The 20,296-nt window shown below is 35.1% G+C and overlaps 1 long non-coding RNA gene across 1 annotated transcript in view; it reads left to right on the forward strand.

Moving 5' to 3' along the window:
* The first annotated feature begins 1,108 nt into the window (after window positions 1-1,108).
* LOC144307079 (uncharacterized) overlaps window positions 1,109-20,296 on the forward strand; it is an 83,936-nt gene continuing 64,748 nt past the window's right edge. The window contains exons 1-2 of the long non-coding RNA XR_013374055.1: window positions 1,109-1,862; window positions 2,137-2,272. This is a non-coding gene — a long non-coding RNA (uncharacterized LOC144307079). The remainder of the gene's footprint in view (window positions 1,863-2,136; window positions 2,273-20,296) is intronic.

Genomic DNA, 20,296 nt, shown 5'->3' on the forward strand with positions numbered 1-20,296 from the left:
GTTTATCTTGCTTGGGGCCTGTTAAGGTTCTTGAATCATCAAGTTTACAGTTTTTATCACATTTAGAACATTCTAACCATTATTTTCCTACCTAATTTTTCACTTCATCCTTCTTTTCTGGGATTCTAATTACACATATGTTCATCTGTTTTATATGTTTTATAAGTCCCAGAAGTTCTGTTCATTTTTTTTAAACTTCTTTTCTTCTATGCTCCAGTTTGGGTAATTTCTATTGATATGTATAAACATTCATTAATCCTTTTTTCTATAAAATATAATTAACTATTAATCCCACACAAGAAACAGCTCATATAGTATACTTTATGTTTCATTTTTGGAAATTCTATTTGGTTCATTTATATATCCCTTATTTCTCTCCTCATTGCCACAATGTTCTCTTTTAAGTCATTGAGCAGATTCACAGTAGTTGCTTAAAGTTCTTGTCTGTTTGTCCTATCATTTTTGTCATTTTTGAGTCAATTTTCATTGAGCAATTTTTCCTCTGGTTATGGGCAGAATTTTATGGCTTCCTTGTATATAACTTGTAATAACGTCCCTATTGGATGCTGGAGATTTGTGAACTGTATGCGTTAAGTGATAGATTTTATTGTATCTATTAGTGTAAGTTGGGTTCTGTTCTGATTGGAAGTTAAATTAACTGAGGATCAACTAACTATTTCTTGTGGGACCTACCTGGCTCAGTTGGTAGAGCATAGAGCTCTTGATCTCAGGGTTGTAAATTCAAGCCTCACATGGAATGTAGAGATTACTTAACAATAAAATCTTAAAAAAAATAAATTAACTGAAGGTCAGTTTGACTATTACAAAGGCTATGTTTTAGACTTCTTATGGTAGATCAAGAGCAAGATCAGTACACTTCTCCTATGAAGAGCTAGATAGTAAATATTTTAAGCTTTGCATATCTCATCCAATATCTATATATGCTATAACCTCCTTCTCCTCCTCTCTTTTCTTCTTTTTGCAACTTTTTAAACAGTAAAAACTATGCTTTAGCTGGGGGTCCCTGTGAGAAAAGGTTGTGGACTGGATTTGGCCCTTAGACCATTCTTGTCAATCCCTGATATAGAATGTCCTTTATTCTAGGACTAGTTTAACACCGCTAATGAAATGCAACATCTTTGTGGTCTCCAACGAAGGTGTCCCTCAGCCCTGCATGAGCTGCAGGAACAGCTTATTATACAGCTCTTGAGCTGCTGTTTGCCTGGCCTCATGGACTTTCACCTTACGCATGTGTACTTGGTATTCAGCAACAGATTCACGGGACCCCTAGGAATATTTCTGGAGCTTGTTCTCCACGCAGCTGTCTTCCTCCTCCAGTCATCTCAGTCTTCCAAAACTCAGATAAGTAAACTGAGTTTACTGCCATACTCTCTTTGGGACCTCCTCACTGCCTTGCAAGAATATCCAGACAGGAACTTGGGCAGTGGGGTGGCTTACTTTATTCATTTCCTTTCTCTAATGGAGCTCTGCACTCTCCCAAAACTATTGCTTTACACATTCCTCCTATTCCAGGCCCACACACTTTTCTAATTGTTTTCAGTGAGAGGGTATGTTTGGTTCTAGGTAGTCCAACATGTTATGAAATGGAGCTTCTCCCCACCAAGTGTTCTTATGACATGTCTATTGTTCTTAGAAACTAAGTTTAGAAAGAAACCTAATCATGCTCATTGCTGTTTGAACATCTTTCACATTTTTCCTTTCTTTTACCTGCCTTCTGCATTATACAAGAATAGGATGGTACAACCTCCTCCTTAGGTTACTGCAGCAGCTAGATTGTAAAATCTTTGCATACGATGATTATATTTGTGATCTTGAGTATGCCCTTCTATCTCCTCTCTCAGGTAAGTCTAGACTTTTATTTTTACTATGTATTTTTTGCATATATTAGGATACCAAAATACTAAACACCTGAACTTTGAAAAGAAGAAACCAGGTAAGATACAAAAAAGAAAAAAAATAATGAGCAAGCGAGGGACTGTGAAAACAATATTTCTAATAAAAATGAGATGAAGCATTTGTTGAAACAGACACTATGCTAAGCATGTTATGTACCCCATATCATGTAATCCTCACAGCATTCTTATGGAATAACATATTTTAATCTGGACTTTATAGATGTGGAAATTATGACACTATCACATTCAGTCTTCCCTAAACACCATAAGATTGATAGATCTCAACTTTACAACCTCTGATTTCATCAAACAAGGCACCAGGAGTCCAACCATGATTTTGTGGACAGCGTAGCTGGGTGAGTGACAGCATTAGCTAAATCCTACCTCCATGTGTACTATATACATGACCCCAGTAGCTTATCTTTTCGGTCCTCTAGCTTCCCAAGCCAATGATGAGTCATAATGGAAGTGTTCTCCACTTCTATGTCCATGTCGTCAAATTCTTTTTCTCACATAGAAGGGCCGGTTTCAATGACAGGCGTGGCAGCTCTGAGAGGATGTAGGATTATGTAAAACTCTGGCAAAATGTCATGAAAACATTTTGGGAAACCAGCCTAGCTTGCCTAATGACTGATCCTCTTGGGCCTCTTGACCTCCTGGTCTCAATCCTTTTCCAATTGAAAATAAAACAAATTTAGCAAACTCCACCTCACTCCCTGTGGATTATTTATCATGAAATAACTTCCAATTCAGCCTGATTGCCTTTCTTGGAGGGGAGCTGTGTTCTGAAATTAGGAGGCAATGTCAGGACTGAGGTCCTGCACTGTGAATCAAGGAAAAGAAAAGACATTTACATGATGCTTATCTACCCTTCAGCTCACTTAAAGTCACTGCCTTAAATGCACAGCATCTGGGAATATAATAATTCCGTCTACTTTAGCTTTAAAGGTGAATTTTGCAATTTTTGAAAAGGTCCTTAGAATCACATTGCAGAATTAAAGGGTGTATTATAATTATCAATATCAATAGTCATAAAAGTTTATTAAAGGTCATTAAAATGAAAGGGGATGGCTCTAGATCCCATCAATCTGAATTGACTCCCTCCTCTTGTGTTAATTAGAAAACTCAGATAATGGTTCTATGGGGGAGTACAGGGAAAATTTAATTACGAAAGTTTAATGGGCCACTATCTACTTCCTGCCAGATTAAAAACTGATGATTTACACAATTTTAGATACTACCACAGGCTTTTCTAACAAAACATGTTGCAGAGTAATGTAAAAGTTTACTGAAAGCTTTCTATTCATTTTAAAACAATGGCAGCAAAAGCCACATTTGCATGTTCCTTTTCAAAGGCATATAACCTTAGCTATATGGAAGGCATATATTCAGTGTTTACTAACGCTTAAAACCCTAAAATAAGTACCAATCAGAAACTGTAGGGTTTTCCACAAATATTGGTTAAAAATAAAATTGTATCTATTATGCTTTGGGAATTGAAAAAGGGGTACATATTGGGGGGGGGGGGGGGGATAGGTTTTAAGCCACCAAGGAAGGAAAGTATTGTTTTGTCCCATGTTTTTCACTGAGGGTTCTCTTCCTTGAGTCTCAGTGACTAACTTACTGTCCCAGGGCCAGGGCTGCCTGTTACCAACACAAAGCAATAGTATTATGGAAACATGAAATTTAAAGGATTTGGATGGAGAGAAAGGAAATGATTGCACAGGAGAGGAGATGAGAAAAAAAAAGAAAGAGCAACATCCTGTTCTTACTGTTACTTACTTTTTAAATGGTGTAGCATGTGGTCACTGAGGAGATAGTTTTTCAATCTGGGTTGGAATCCAGGATAACCAGAATACTCACATGAAAATATAGCTGCACATGAGTCTCATGATGAATTTAGGATTTTTAGTAAGCCCTCTAGATCTGCATCATTTAGTACAGTAGCTATTAGCCATATGTAGCTTTTGAACACTTGAAATGCTGATAATCCAAATTGAGACTATCAAATTGTCAAGTACACATCAGATTTTGAAGACTTAGTGTTTTAAAAAGGTTGTAAAATAAGTCAATAATTTTGATGTTGAGTACATGTTGACATGATCCATTTATTGGATTAAACAAGATATATTATTAAAATTAATCTAACCTGTTTCTTTTTACTTTTAAAAGATGCCTAGTAGGAAATTTAACATTGAATATATGGCTTGTATGATATTTCAATTGGCCAGTGACTCTCTAGATAATTGAAAATGATACTCAGAGGAAGTAATGGTTTCTAGGATGGAGTTCTATGGCTTGGAATATAATGGTAGAGACCATCAAGGTTTACCTTTAAGAAAGGGGAGAGTGAGGGACCCTGGGTGGCTCAGTGGTTGAGTGCCTGCCTTGGCTCAGGTGGTGATCCTGAAGTCCCAGGATTGAGTCCCACATCGAGCTCCCCACAGGGAGCCTGCTTCTCCCTCTGCTTGTGTCTCTGCCTCTCTCTGTGTGTCTCTCATGAATAAATAAATAAAATCTTTAAAAAAAAGAGAGAGAGAGAGAAAGGGGAGAGTGAGATGAAATTCAGGAATAGAAAAAAAAGGCAGAGAAATATGATATGAAGGGTTAGCCTGGCTTGGAACTAGAGAGGTCTGAACAGTTTTCTGAGAAGATATAGTAGCACACCTTTCACATCTTTAGCTTGTATTAAAGGAGGGGAGAAACAGAAAGACACAGCTTTACCATGTTAAAGGAATGGAAATAAAAGTGAAACAACCAAAATGGAAGGGATTAATATCTTTAATCTCTAAAAAACTATTACAGGATTTCCTGGGTGGCTCAATTGGTTTAGTGTTTCCCTTTGGCTCAGGTCATGATCCCAGATTTTGGGATTAAGCCCCACATCAGGCTCCCTACTCAGTGGAATGTCTGCTTGTCCCTCTCCCTCTGTCCACCCCCCACACTCATGCTCTCTCTCACAAATAAATAAATAAAATCTTTTTAAAAAAGCTGTTACAAATAAATCAAACATTAATTCCAGTTATAAAATGAACAAAAGGATGTAAGCTAGCTAATGACCCACAGAAGCAAAAGTACAACAGCCAGTAAGCATTTTGGAATTTAACTTTATTTGTAATCAAACAAATGCTAAATAAATACAAAAATACCATTATTTGTAATAAAAATCCTAACTAGATGCTTAACAAAAGTTAATGCTTAAATAAACTCTTGTATACTCAATGGACAGAAAGTTATATACTATTTAAAGTTATATTTTCAGGGGCACCTGGGTGGCTCAGTCAGCATTAAGCATCTGCCTTTAGGTCAGGTCAGGATCTCGGTCCTGGGATCGAGTTCTGCTCAGTCTCAACAGGGAATCTGCTTCTCCCTCTCCCTCTGCCCTTCCCCCACTCATGTTCTCCCTCTTGCTCTTTCTCTCTCTAAAGTGAATAAATAAAACTTTTTCAAGTTATATTTTCAAATTATTTTTAACAGAAAAAATGTTGAAAATAAAAAACAGGTTCCTAAATTATATATACTCTGTGATCCAGTTATGTAAATACATATAAATTCTCATTGAAATAAGATGTTATTTATTTATTTATTTATTTATTCATTTATTTATTTATGATTTTGTCTATTCATTGAGACACAGAGAGAGAGGCAGAGACATAGGTAGAGGGAGAAGCAGGGTCCTTCCATGGAGCCAGATGTGGGACCCGATCCCTGGACTCACCCTGAGCCAAAGGCAGACACCCAACCACTGAGTCACCCAGGTGTCCCTAATACCATGGGGAGAGAGACCATGATCTCTCTCAGTTGTGCAATTTACAATGATTTTTATTTATACTTTTCTTTTTAACAAATATCCTACAGTGAATTTCTGTTTATTATACAATTATGATTCTGCTTATTATACAATAATTATTTAAGAAAAATATACAAAAGCTTTTTAATCTAGCTAGTGATTAAAGAAATACAAATTATAGCATCATCAACTTGCCATTTTCCCCTATTAAATTAGCAGTGACTATGCTGTGAATCAATGTGGTGTGCTGGGACAGACCTCTTAGTGGGAATGTGGAGAGTGAGTGTGGCCCAAGAGATATCCATAGAGTATGGTTACTTTCAGGAATTCTTCTGAAGGACAGAACCCAAAATTTGAATTTAGGATTGTTAGCCAAGACTCATCATATGAGTTCACTATATTCAATTAGAGTGCAAGACCGAAAACCACCCAAACTTCCAACAATGGTGGGTTAGTTAAATGGGATTTTGAAAGTGCTTTTAATGGCATGGGAATTTTCATGGCATTCCACTAACAGCAAAAAATTAGAATGCAAAACTATGTATGCTATAGTATCCCCGTATACAAAATACTATGTTTTATATGGAGAAAAGACTGGAAGGAGTCGTGGTAAAATGTTAATAGCAGTTATCTCTGAATTGTAATATTATACTTAATTTAAAAATTTTTATTATGGTTAATTTACGTTTTTTAAATCATTTTCTTTGTTTTCCAAATTTAAAAAAGTCAGGAAAAAATCTTCTAAAATAGCTGTAACCCCAAAGAGTTGCCTTTAGCAGTCAATTCTCCGAGCTGCTCCTCAGAGGTTGTACTTAGGAGTCCAGAAACTGAGGAAGTCCATGAGCTGTTCAAGGAGAAGAAAGACTAGTTCCTGGTAGGAGCTGTAATCGGGAACTGCTGCCAAGAGGGGTAATATTTGCTGCTGGGGAAGGAAGCCCCGGCCAGAGCCAGACTCCAGGAGCAGCTGTTGGAAGACTTTCTTATCTTTTCAGAGAAATGCCTGTGGTGGGAGCAATGCAGGAAGGCTTTCAGCAGAGAGATCACCAATCCCTTCTAGAGTGTATCATGCAGATGAAGAGGGTCAGCCTTCTTTTCTCTACTTGTTATTTTAGGGAAGAGTGAAGAATGTAGATTTTTCATTCTAATCCTCTTTGAGAAGAGAAAAAATATTTTTCTTCTGGCAATCTGGTGATACATGAAGGTCACTCTGGGTGGAGTCTTACAGATCATAGGCAATAGACTAGTACCCAGATTCCCAGACTGAATTGTGTTGCCCGTGGAAAGAGGTTAAACAGAGGAAAAAGTTACATATTTTAAATACTTGTTAATTTTAAACATCCTTTATTTTATGAGTACCAGGTAGTTTAGATGATATAGACCAGTGGTCTTCAAAATGTTTTCATCCTGGACTCCATCAGCAAAAATGTATACCTACAAATTTTTACTCAAAAATTATAAAACACTCTAATATACTAACAGTGTGTTTATCATAAGACATATGTATATGGTGTGTGTGTGCATATAAAACCTACAAAAACAGAGTTTTACAAGGGTTAAGATAAAGATGAAATCAATAATATTTAACTATAATTTTATTTATTGATGCTATAAAAGCACAGTATAACATAAACTGTGATTGACTATGCTTCATTAGTTTTAAAATTTGTTGTTCAATACTTTGTAATATAGTATTTGAAGGTGTGGTTTTAAGGTCTTTATTTTAGCACAGAGTTTTAAGGAATGTCATTGCTGGAAAACAGTTACCTTACAAAGAAAGATAGATCCAAATGGAAGAAGTTCATTCTTGGCTCATCTTACTAAATCATGATACTCATTTTTCAATCCCAAACTCCAATTATGCAAAGATATTTATTGTTGGCAGGACTATGGGGAACAGACATGCTCATATATTGCTGGTGGGAGTGTAAATTGGTACAACATTTATGAAGTTAATTTGGCAGTATCTTTCAAAATTGCAAATGCACACACTTTTTGGTCCAGATATTCAACCTCTTAAAAATTTATCTAACAGTTACACTCACACGGTGTTTAAAATGACATACAAAGGAGTTATGCAATGCAGCTTTATTTGCAATAGCAATAGATAGACACAACATAAATATCTATTATTTGGAGACTGATAAATCGATCATGGCATAGCTATAAAAAGAAATACTGGGCAGCCATAAAAAAAAAAAACACTAAAAATTCTATGTGCTTATAGGAACTGTCTCCATGACATAGCCAGTGGAAAAAAAAATTAAGGTTCAAATATACATGGGCTGCCACTACTTCTACTGTAGAAGGGGTGGTGGTGGTGCAGTTATGCCAGCTTAATGTGTACACATAGTAGATCTCTGGAAGGGTCCATAACAAGTTGGTACCTCGAATCAGCTCTAACACAAATACTAGAGGTGAGAATCATGACTGACAGGGTGACTTTTCATACTTGATGTTCTTAAGTGTTTTTGATTTTGTACAATATAAAATGTGCAAGTAAAGTGTTTAATTTTATTTTTTGTTATTAAGTGGACTGATTTTTATAAAAGTAACCACATTGGTAATATCCTGTAGTATGTAAACTATAGCATATTGTAGCTGGTAAGTGGAGATGGTGGGGCTCCGCTGTCAACTCTTCCGTGTTATAGCTCTTCCCCTCTGTGTCAGGCTACTTCAGGTTTTATATGTCACCTAAGGACCAAAGGTGTAGGCAGTGTCAATCCCTATATTAAAGATCAGTAAAGCTTCATTGCCTTTCTAAAATTTATATATAAGTATAAATAAAACTTGTATTATTATTATTTGCCGCATCTGAGGGATTCTCACAAACACTTTGAAGGCAGGGTTTGGAAACTAATTATAGGTCTACCAGTAGTCATAATACATGGCTAATACCAAAGTCATATCTTATCTCTAAGATAGCCAACCTTTAGCATCAACTAAGAGATAATAATTTTAAAATGTGTCCTATAGATTGGTAATAGCCAACTTTTCCCACAACATAAATTCTCTGGACCAAAAAGCTATACACAGCTTCGGTGGGAGGGAAACATACTTCAGAGTCTTTGTACCCTCCTATTTCTTCAGCACAAACACTAACCATGGGCTACATTCAGGTCACTTTGGACTTTACATTGGAATAACTGCTTTTGATTAATCATTTGAACATCAGAAATATTTTCCTTTAAAATAAAGAGACATTTTTCTAAAGGAGGGTGCCCCAAAGCAAAACAAAGAAACAGAAAAACTCAGTCCGTGTGGTTGTTTTTTCCAGTTAGGTTCGGATGTTCCAAACTGAAGAGCCTTACATTATAAATCCAGGGCTAGTTGTCACTTCTCATTTAGGTAGATGTGGACAATTTTCCACAGCAGCTCTCTGGCCTGAAGCCGTCTATCTGGCTTCTAGACACCGCTGTGTCAACAGCATGTCCTTGAACACTTCAGGTGCAGATCGAGTTAGTGGTTCATACCAGAGACAAGATTCTAGAAACTGAGATACAAGCAAGAGGAGCCATGCGATGACAGTAGCTATTAGAGCATCTTGGCAGAGTCTTACTTTATAAGAAGGTCAATGAGTCCAAGGACCCAGATGGAGTTATAGTCTGAGCACTTAGTAGAAAAGCAAGGAGATTTTCTGAAGCACTTGAACGTCTTCTAGGAAGAGGAAAGAATACAAATAATAGCAAGGGAGTAAAAAGTAAAGAAAAATTGTAAGGTATGCATTACAAGACAGATGCTCTACTTTCCATCTTTTTATCTGCAGACTTTAAACTGAAAACCAGACCATTTGATCAATGCTTAGTCATCTTCCAAGAGGCATCTAGAATATAGCCTCCTGACTGTAGCTTTTCTCAAACTTACCAATCTTCACTCCAGTTCCTAGGAATACAGAATTAATGGTTCCCTTTCTGCTTCAATTACACCTTGGGGGCAAAGTCTACTCTTACTCCTCCCTCTTATGTTCTGAGAACTTGTGTTCTAGAACATGTGTTCTTTGTCCACATGTCTGGCTCACCTAACTGAATGAGCTTCCCAGACAATGACTGAGATTTAACTACATTTGATTGTTTACTACCTAGTGTTGTTCCTCTTTTGAGTTTTTCATAAAAGTTGATTTTAGATTGAATGAATAAATACAATTCCATTTTTCTGATGTATACATACAAATTTTACTCTAAAATACTTTTTTACATTACTTTGATTTCTCTCTCATTTAAGCAATATTTTCATGTTAGTCTATAGCCAGCATTTTGTAATGATTGCTGCTGTAAACATTCCTTTATGCATCCATAAAACTGTGGATATATTTTTGGACTATAGTTAAGAAAATGGATGACATGTAATCTTCAACAACAAGAAAAGAAGGGATTCTGCTTTTAGAGCAAATTTCTCTAGTCTATTGAATAATTTTTATCAAGAAAATGTTCCCCAAGAGGCACATACTGAAATATTTACAGATGAAATAATGTCTGAGATTTGCTTCAGAAGAACAAAAGGGTAGGGCAGGGGTGTAAGTGAATCATGAGTTGATAATCATTGTAGAGTAATGGGTACATAGGAGTTCATTATATTATTATTTTCATTTTTGTATGTTTGAAATTTTCCACAATAAAAACTAAAAGAAAAAAAAACAAAAAAAGAAGAAAAATTTCCCATAGCTCTAGAATTTGTAATAAGCAAAAGTTATGGTAACCAAGGGCAACCAGGAGAAAAATTAAGTTGGCAGATAATTTTCTTTATAGTTTCCCAATTTCCCTTTACCTGATGTTATCAACTCTCTTCAGACTGTATCCTTCTGATTCCTTTTGTTTTTATAAATGCCTATCTTGTCTTCTACATCCATAAAATTTTTGCATTTGTTTTTGTTCTTTTTGGTCTGCAAATCATTTGAAAAAAATATGTCTAGATATGATCTCATCAAGGGTTTAAAGTTAAGCTTATTTTCATTTGAATAGAAAAATCTTTACAGGAATGCCTAAGGGAATGATTTTTGAATATCTCTATTGAATGAATGAGATAGTGTTGTGTTGTTCAAAAAAAAGACTGGGAATCAGGAGACCTGGGTTTCTGTCTATCACTGATCTACCCTTTATTTCATAGATTCTAAAAGATACATTTGGTCAAATTTTAATATCTGTGAAATCAGGATGCCTCTGAGACTCTGTGCCATATATAGTTTAGTTGATAGTGTTTCTTCTTTATCAGAGATGCATAAGATAATGATGTGTCTTACAGTGCATGGCATTTTAGGGCCGCTTGAACATGGTAAATATGATCCATGGCCATTTATACATGCACACATTCATTCATTCTGCTATTTAATAAATGCTTATTCAGAACATACTATGATCCACTGTATTTGGCCTTGGGAACTCAGAAATATTCCTGTGTTAAGGTTTCTAGTCACTTAAAGAGTGAATTTGTGTATTTGTTTTCTCACCAGTGAAATGTAAAAGTTGAAATAGATGAATTCTAACCTTGGGGTTAACATTCTTTGCTACATGAAATTACATGAAAATTCCTTGAATTACATGAAAGTTTTTGCAGCTTCTTTTTCTGAGGAGTTTGTGGTGGTGGTGGTGGTGGTGGTGGTGGTAGTTACTGGTCACTATACTGGATAGTAGGGAAGGGCACTAACACCATGTATTATATAACTGTAATAGTGGCTTTGCATACATTTATTAATTTAATTTGTATACTTCTATTGGATAAGTATTATCTTCATTTTTCAGGTTAGGATATAGATGCTATGAAATATGAACTTATTCAAATTTGCACAGCTAGTGAATTTTAGGGTTACGGTTTCAATCTAGGTCTATATCACTTCAAAATTCACTCACTTTGACCAAATTCAGCCAATCAAGAGGCTGCCATGACCTATTCCTGGTTTACAAGTTTTAGTTGAGTCCCTTTCAAGGCTATGTTCAATATGAAGTATCCTTTCTAGGTCATTTTAATAATGTCATAAGACTTGATCCTGTTTCCACATATAAAACTGTATAATGTTTTACAATTTTAATGTTTAAAATACATTTTAAGACAACTATGAAAGTCTCAGGTTCATATAATGGTGAAGTAGCTTTAACAATAATAATCCCATCACTGAAAGTTAACACACAACAGTTCTAAATAATCAATAAAACAAAGAAGAAGTCACAAGAGAAATTAAAAAAATATCTTACTGAGCAAAAATAAAACCACAACATATCAAACTTTAGGTAACATCTTAAGAAATGCTTAGCAGAAATTTATTACTTTAAAAAGCTTATATTAGATCTTGGAAAAGTTACAAAATGAGTTATCTAAGCTGCCACCTGAAGAAGCTAAGAAAAGTTCAATTTAAGCCCAAAGTAAGTAGAAGAAATAAAATAATAAAGATAAGAATGAAGATCAATAAAATTGAAGACAAGGAGAAAATCAACAGTAAGAAGTTGTTTTTTTAAAAAGATTAATAAACCTCTAGCCAGAGTTTTTAAGGAAACAGAAAAGATAGAGAATATGAATTACCATTACTGGGAATGAAAGAAGGGATACCACTTTCTTTCTTTCTTTTTTTTTTTTCTTTTTTGTATATTCTTATTAAATATGTTGCATATGTATGTAATATATATGGTATAATATATTAACATATATGATATGTTATACAATTGTATACATGTACTATACATATTTACATATATAATATATATGTTACAAACTCAACAATATATTGTTATCATTATTTTCCCATATAATTTCTCTCTTTTATATACTAGGAGAATAAAGGTGATTGCAAGGATACGTGTATAAGTTAAGTGAAGAAAAAAGTAAATATGTAATTATCCTGTTCTGTGTCATTACGTACATAATTATCCTTATCAGCATTCTTTATTGTTGTTTGTTTTTCATGTGGATTTGAATTACTGCTTAATGTCACTTCTTTTCAGCCTGAAGAACTTCCTTCAATATTTCTTTTATGGCACCCATCCTATCAATGGATTCTTTCAGTTTTTATTTTCTGGGAATGTCTTTATTTTACCCTTTGAAAGGTAGTTTTGCTAGACATAGTATTCTAGGTTGACAGGTTATTCGTTCCTTTCAACACTTTCAGTATGTTTTCTCACTCTCTTTTGGCTTTCTGGTGAGAAGTCAGCTGTTAATCTTAGTGCAGTTTCTTTGTATATGATAAGTCACTTTTCCCTTGCTGCTTTTAAGATTGTCTCTTTGTCTTTGTCTTTCAACATGTTGGCTACGAGGTAGCCACATATGGATTGTTTTTTTGTTTTGTTTTTGTTCTTTAGTTTATCTTACTTAGAGCTTGATTAGTTTCTTGAACATATAGATTAGTTTTTTCATCAAATTTGGGAAGTTCTCAACCATTTTTTAGATGTTAAGTGCCATTTTTGTCTCTCTTCTGGTACTTTCATTATGTACATGTTTCTACAGTTAATGATATACCACAATTCCTATTGAGTATTCATTTCTCTCTACTCTTTTTTGTTTCTGTTTCAGGTTATATAATCCATCACTATTGATCTATAAGTTTCTTGATCCTTTTTTTTATACCAACTCTAATCTACTGTTGAGGCCCCCCCCCCCCCCCCCAGTGATTTTTTTATGTAGGTTATGGTATTTTTTAGCTCCATAGTCCACTTGATTTTCAGTAAACTTTATTTTTGAACAGTTTAAGATTTACAGAAAAATTTCAGACAGCATGAGTTTCCTCTATTAGTAACATATAACATTTGTAAGGTACATTTGTTACAATCATTAAACCAATGTTGTTATGAATCATACTTTCCTGTTTCTTTACATTTTCTTTTTTTTTTTTTTTTTTTTTTTTGGTTGAAACTGAACATTTTATGTAATATATTGTAGCAATTCTAGATACTGATTTTATCCTCTGGGAGCTGATTATTCTTTGTTTGACTCGGTTTTTTTTTGTTTTGTTTTGTTTTGTTTTGTTTTGATGATTGGACTACTGTCATTACGTCTATTTTCCCTACAGTGTCCAGTTCTTATAATGTCCTTATTCAGATTTTTTCCCTTTGTTTTATTTTTTAGTATTGTAGGGATCACCTCAGGTCAGCATAAGTCATTATTAGTCAAAGTTTATTCTTATGTCTCCTTAACCAGTAATATTTTTGCCTTTGACCATTGGATGTCTAGCAGACTGCTTTCACAATTCAGGAAGTTCATGACTGTGCTCTGCATTCATCCAGAAACTAATAGCTCTGAGGTGCTGTCTCTAGTCACTCCTGAGAGAGTATAGCCTTGGGCATGCATACAATCTTCCAGGCTGCCAGGGATGGGTGTGATTTATTTTTAAGCCTAACTTTCTAATATTCCTGGGTTGGAGTAACTTATTGTTCAGCCAGTGGTTGGTCAGAGATTATACAGAAGTCTCTTGAGCCTGTAAGGCTTCTGCCCTTTGCTAATGAGTTTGTATGTGGCTTGGGGAATGCTTTCAGGCCTGTCCCATGTCCTTCTCTCATTGGTCCTATATGAATGCAGCCTAGAACATGCACGTAGGCTTCCAGAGCACAGAGTTGACTGTGATCCCAGGAGGGCTATATTTTTGCTATTTCTCTTCTAAATTTCTAGCTGCACTGTGATTTGCTTGTTTCACTGAGCTACCAGAATCCTCTTAATTGGTCTCCACCAAGATCTCCATTGACTTTCCCTTAATGCATGGAATTCTCTACATTCTATTTTAAATAAAATCAGTCTCCTTAGGAGGAGCTCTGGAGCTTCCCAGTCTACCTCTCCTGGGATAAGGAACATGGGGTAGGGAACAATCTGGCCCCAATTGCTGACTGGCATACTGAAGCTAGCATGGAGAATCTGTTCTAAAAGGTAGGTGAAGAAAGGGAGCCCAGGGCTCTGGACTATGTCCATTGAAAATAGAGCTTTTGCAATACATAGTTACAGGGTGGGTGCGGAGATTGAGAAACATTGTACTCAGCTCCTCTCAGGGCTAAACCAAAGTCATATAGACTAAAATCTAAGGAAAGCTTCCAAAATAGAGCTGGGTGACAGCTCATAACTCAAATGCACTAGACCCTTATTTTTACTGAGCTATAGCAGATTTTTTTGAATAATGTTTCTCTGTTTACTGTATGCTTTTAGGTCAATTTCCAGAACTTTGAATATTTAAAAAATATAATTTTTACAGACTAAATTGTTTTACTAAAGAAAAGATTGACAAAGCTCCTCACAGAGTCATTCTAGAAGTACTATCTCTACATCTGTTAATTTTTTTATTGGAGTATTATAAATAACTTTATGCCAATAATTTAGTCAACTTGGATAAAATGGATAAATTCCCTGAAAATCACAAACTATGAAAAAAATACAAGAAGAAACAATAGCAGTCCTTTAGGTATATTTATATCTATAAATATGTATCTATATAGATATATTTCCTTTAGATAGTATGGTTATTATAATATCTAAAATATTATTTAAATATTATAATTGACTTAATATGTTACAGCTTACAACAGATATTTGAGTCCCTTTTGATAAATATTGGGGTGGGGGGGAAAGAACAATAGTATTGTTCATTTAGTTGAATGTTTCATTCAGTTCTTAGGAGAGCAATTTTGCTATAGGTTAATTAGTTGAGAAGATTTTTAAAAATACAGAATACTACTTATAAAATCATTTAAAGAGTTAGTCAATCTTTTATATTTAGAAATACAACAATAACTTGCATTAAAAAGATATCAGAGACATGTTTTATAAATAATAAATAATTTCACAGCCAAAGCAAAAATTTATTATTTTATCATATTTTTTTCAAATAAATTTGAAGAATGGTTCCAAAAGGGTTATTATATTTTCCCTGTTTCACCACTTACCCTTGAGACCTCTACCTCTACCTTGAGACCTCTATGCTTGAGACCTCTACCTCAAGGCCACTACTTTAAGACATGCCTAATCCATAAATTAGTTGTGGGTTATAAGTTTACTGCTTTTTTTTTTGTTATTATAAGGCTTTTGGAGGACTCAGTAGATCATGTAGAGGGATAAGTGAGAAGGATCATATTTTAAAAATAATTGGTTATACATGTACAGTTTATTCTAAATTGCTTATTTTATAGACTATTTCTACTCATAAGAAATGAAGTAGAGAATTGCTACAATTTTCCATACAAAATGTGCCTAAAATTTCCAAATACTCCTGTCTAAATGATCTCAATGATGATACTAAAGTGGTATTGAACCTGGGTATCTGTAAATTGCCTCAGTTCCCTAAGACACTTTGAGTGAGGAGACACCACCTGAGAAGAATTAACTGAGGAGGGTATCCTATAGGTACCTAGCAGCTGCTCTTTCCAAGACTGGGAAACTGCATCATTAAGGATGATAAATGACAAAGTTGAAGGACAAGAGGTGAAATTGGCAGGTTATCCTGGAATATGGTAATGAAATGTTGTAATAATACTTGGATTGGCTTCAGTAATTCTGTGTGCAGAAATTTCTGATGCATCTGGTGTCAAATTATTGAGTTCCATCTCCAAGAAGGAGTGATATTGAAAATTTACCTGGCTTTTATTGGCAGTGACAGAGACTTAAGAAGAGTCAGTAAATAAGCTTATGAAAATGTCCCTATTGTTGTACCGCACCATTATTTGGGATCTTTTGTAAGCCTTTAATAAAGCTTTCGTTTCTTTCTTTCTTTCTTTTTTTTTTTTACAAGCAAACTTCTGTCAAAGACTCCTCATACTGTAGTAATTGCATTTTTCATCCATTATTCCAGTCTACTGAGCTCTGTTGAAAGCCTGCTTTTATGATCCAATAGATAACTCCTTATTTCATCTTTATGTAATCTCAAAATAAAATCAGTATGTCATTAGGCACATTGCAACCCAGTTCCTCATCTATAAAATGGGGATAATAATAATATCTAACCCAAAGTTTCTTCTAAGTATTGAATGAGTTAATGCACAAAAAGTTTATAGTAAACTCTCAATATTTAAAATATTATTATTGCTATTATTATTCAATAAATTGATTTAAGATAATGAGGAACTCAAAACCAAGACCAAGCTCCATATGCCACTCCACATGCTACTACAAACTCCTTTCCAGGGATCAATGATCTAATAATCAAAAGTATTTGAATTTGCTTGTTTTGCCAGTGACAAATCATTTGGTGGGACTAGAACTTGGTCCAACTTATTCTCACAAGAATAAAATAATGAGTTCTAGTCACATATGTTGCTCAAATACAGGTGCACCATCATTCTCTCCTAATATACATAAATAATCCCAGTTGAAACTTGAAATAACTTTTCATCATATATGACTTTTCCTCTGTGAATATGTCATATTAGAGATAATCACTGTCTTTCATAGATGTTTCAAAATTTTTCATGAAGTCTTTCTTTCTTTTCTTTCTCTTTTTTCTTTCTTTCTTTCATTTTTTAAGAGTACTTTTATGAGCCTGCGAATGTCCTATATATTAGAGATAAAGAAATGAGTATAAATTATTACTTTGGATTTCTTATAGTCTAAAGAAATATAGATAATCATCATAATTTTATCAGAAAATTATGACAGGGACCACGAAAATTCAGAGCTATGTTCATGTGAGGTTTCCTTAAGGATCTGACACTTGAGCTAGTTTTGAAGACATGTGAATCACGGTGAAAGGGGAGGATCTGTTAAGAAGAGGTAGGGGTGTGTGTAAAAGGGCAGAAGTGTGTGAGAGAGGCAACTGTTTTGACAGGGGAAATAGCCAGTGTGACTTACAGCATGGTAGGAAATGATGCTGGAGAGGTGGGCAAGATCAATTGATTCATTAGAAAACAATATCATATTATACCTGATTTAGTGCTAGATTACTTGTTAAAAATGGCTTTTAAAATTTAATTAAATTAATTTATTTTGCGGCTCCCCAGGTGGCTAAGCAGTTTAGCACTGCCTTTGGCCCAGGGCCTGATCCTGGAGACCCGGGATCAAGTCCCACATCAGGCTCCCTGCATGGAGCCTGCTTCTTCCTCTGCCTGTGTCTCTGCCTCTCTCTGTGTGTGTGTGTGTGTTTCTCATGAATGCATAAATGAAATCTAAAAAAAAATAATAATAATTTATTTATTTTATATATAGAGAGAGTGTGTGAGTGGGTGAAGGGCAGGGAGGAGCAGAGGGGTAGGGAGAGGGAGGAGGAATGAATCTCAAGCAGACTCTGCATTGAGTGGGAACCCAATGGGGGCTCAATCCCACAACCCTGAGATAATGACCTGAGCTGAAATCAGGAATTGGGTGCTTAACTGACTCAGCCACCAGGGCATCCTCTGATGTCAAAAAAGATAAAGGCAAGAGATGGCTCAGAGCCAGGGACATTTAAACCTCTGACTGGGATTTGACTGGACTTCAAGACCTATGACTCAACCCGCTGAGTATGCCTTCCCTCTGGAAAAAGGTCATGAGGAGATCACGATGCTCCAACACTCCAACATCAGTTGCAGGCTGTGAAGCTCGTGGCAGCCCCAAGGACTGGAAAGCTCTCATCCAACCCGTCTGTGGGCAATGGGCCAATAGTTTTTCCTGTCTGTCTGGGAAGCCCTTAAAGAAGGCAGTCTTGTGTCTAGGCAGTCTTGAAAGTCTAGTTCAATCTTTTCTCTGCAAAGGCAAAAACTAGATGTGGGTTTCATTTCAACTAATGCCTTCCTGGCATGTGTGAGTTCTTTTGTTCTTCACACAATGGAAAAAAGGAAAAATTTATGAGAAGAATAACTGACCTAAGAATGGTTATCCAATTTCAACCCATTCTTGGTTCATGCCTCACTTCTGGCTCATAAAATTTTCTGTTTGAAACTCATGGTTTTTTTTTTTTTTTTTTTCAAGCTATCAGAATTACAAATATACTATTCCAATGATGTACACAGAAATTTTAATTCAATAAATTTCCTAGGGCCTAGCCATTATAGGATGTGAGGTTTTTTTTTTTTTTAGAGCCTAAGACTTCAATGAGTGCTAATATATAAAGGGTCAAATAGTGTCACCAACCACTCTGACCAATTTTTGCTGACTTAATCCCAAACTGATTCGTCTAAAGAACCCCAGGAAGTGTCTTCCTTCTTAACATTGTTGTTGTCACGAAATCTTAATGGTCCTTTCAAATGAAAATGTACCTTGCAGGCCTAGTAACTGACCTATTTGATTCCAACATAGATCATAATAATTTGACAGTGTCACTTATTTTAGAGTCTGATTGCCTCCTTTGCCTCCGGGTGCTAGAGCAAAAGGGATTTGTGACTGAAAGGGTTAAGTGGATTTTATTATAATGTGCTCCTATTTCATTTCCCTCCTTTCAGCTCCTTCACAAAATGTTAATCTAATTGTGATACTATCACTTTGATGACAATATGACAAGACAGACAAATTTGATTTTATTCTCCACAGAGCAAAGCATATGCTGCTTGGGAGGCTTTGACAGAGAGAAGGACATAAAACAAATGGAGTTCATGAATATACAATTTTTATTGTACACAGTAGTGACATCCAAACTTCAGAGACTAGGTGGGTGAGACTGAGGCTTTACTATTGAGATTAATGGGTACGTAAAAAGGTGCCAACAGAGAGTACTACAGTTTATGTTAAAAATGTCGATGTGGATAAGAATAATTTTCTTCTCAAGATGAATGATACACTTAATGGCTGTGAGACATTTGTGCCCAGTAGCAGTCCCTCCAAAGTAATTTTTTGTTGTTATTGTAAATTATATAATCTTAACTGCAATTATAGTCCTGTTTAGGTAAAGGTCAAGTTAGTGCTGTGGATGGTTATAAAGCAAAAAGGAAATTGGCATATGGATTCCCTTGTTGATAGCTTATGAATGATTTCAAGTAAGATGATTTTTTTTTTTTTTTGGTAACTCTATTTCTCGTTTAATGTAATATAGCAAGTAGAGACAGCACACATTAACAAAACACAAATTAGATTTCTCTAAGTCAACATGTATCTTCTAAAGGAGTAGGGCTGTTGGAGAAAGGACAGTTTGAAGGTTAAAGACACCCTCCAAACAGGGGAGACTCAGTTTCAAGAAAATCAGAAGAACGAGAAGTATTGAAAAATTCTCACTGTGGGATTTAAATCTCAATTTTTTTTCAACTTGGCTTGCTGAAACACAAAATCCAACATGGTTTCTGGTCTTATCTTATAAAACCTTACTCTGATAATAAGTGAGATTCAACCTACCTTATCTTAAACCCAGATAAAAATGATTGTCTGAATACCCTGGTTGCTCAGCAGTACTTTGTATATCTTCATATACATAAGTTCAAGTGATTCAGTACAGGTCATATTTGAATCTCAAAGTTTAGCCTCTATTGTATAAAGAATAATAAATATCTAGATCATAATGAAATGCAAAAGCAATTTTTCAAATTTTAAAGACTTTGATTTTTTAATTTAATTTTATTTTTTGCAATTTATCTTTTTATTTAAATTCAATTAAGTATCATATAGTGTATTATTAGTTTCAGAGGTAGAGGTCAGTGATTCATCAGTCTTATATAACACCCAGTGCTCCTTACATAACGTGACCTCCTAACGTCCATCACCCAGTTACCTCATCCTCCCACCCCCTTCCCCTCCAGCA

This window comes from Canis aureus, chromosome 38, assembly GCF_053574225.1.
Source record: "Canis aureus isolate CA01 chromosome 38, VMU_Caureus_v.1.0, whole genome shotgun sequence".
NCBI classification, from domain to species: Eukaryota; Metazoa; Chordata; class Mammalia; order Carnivora; family Canidae; genus Canis; species Canis aureus.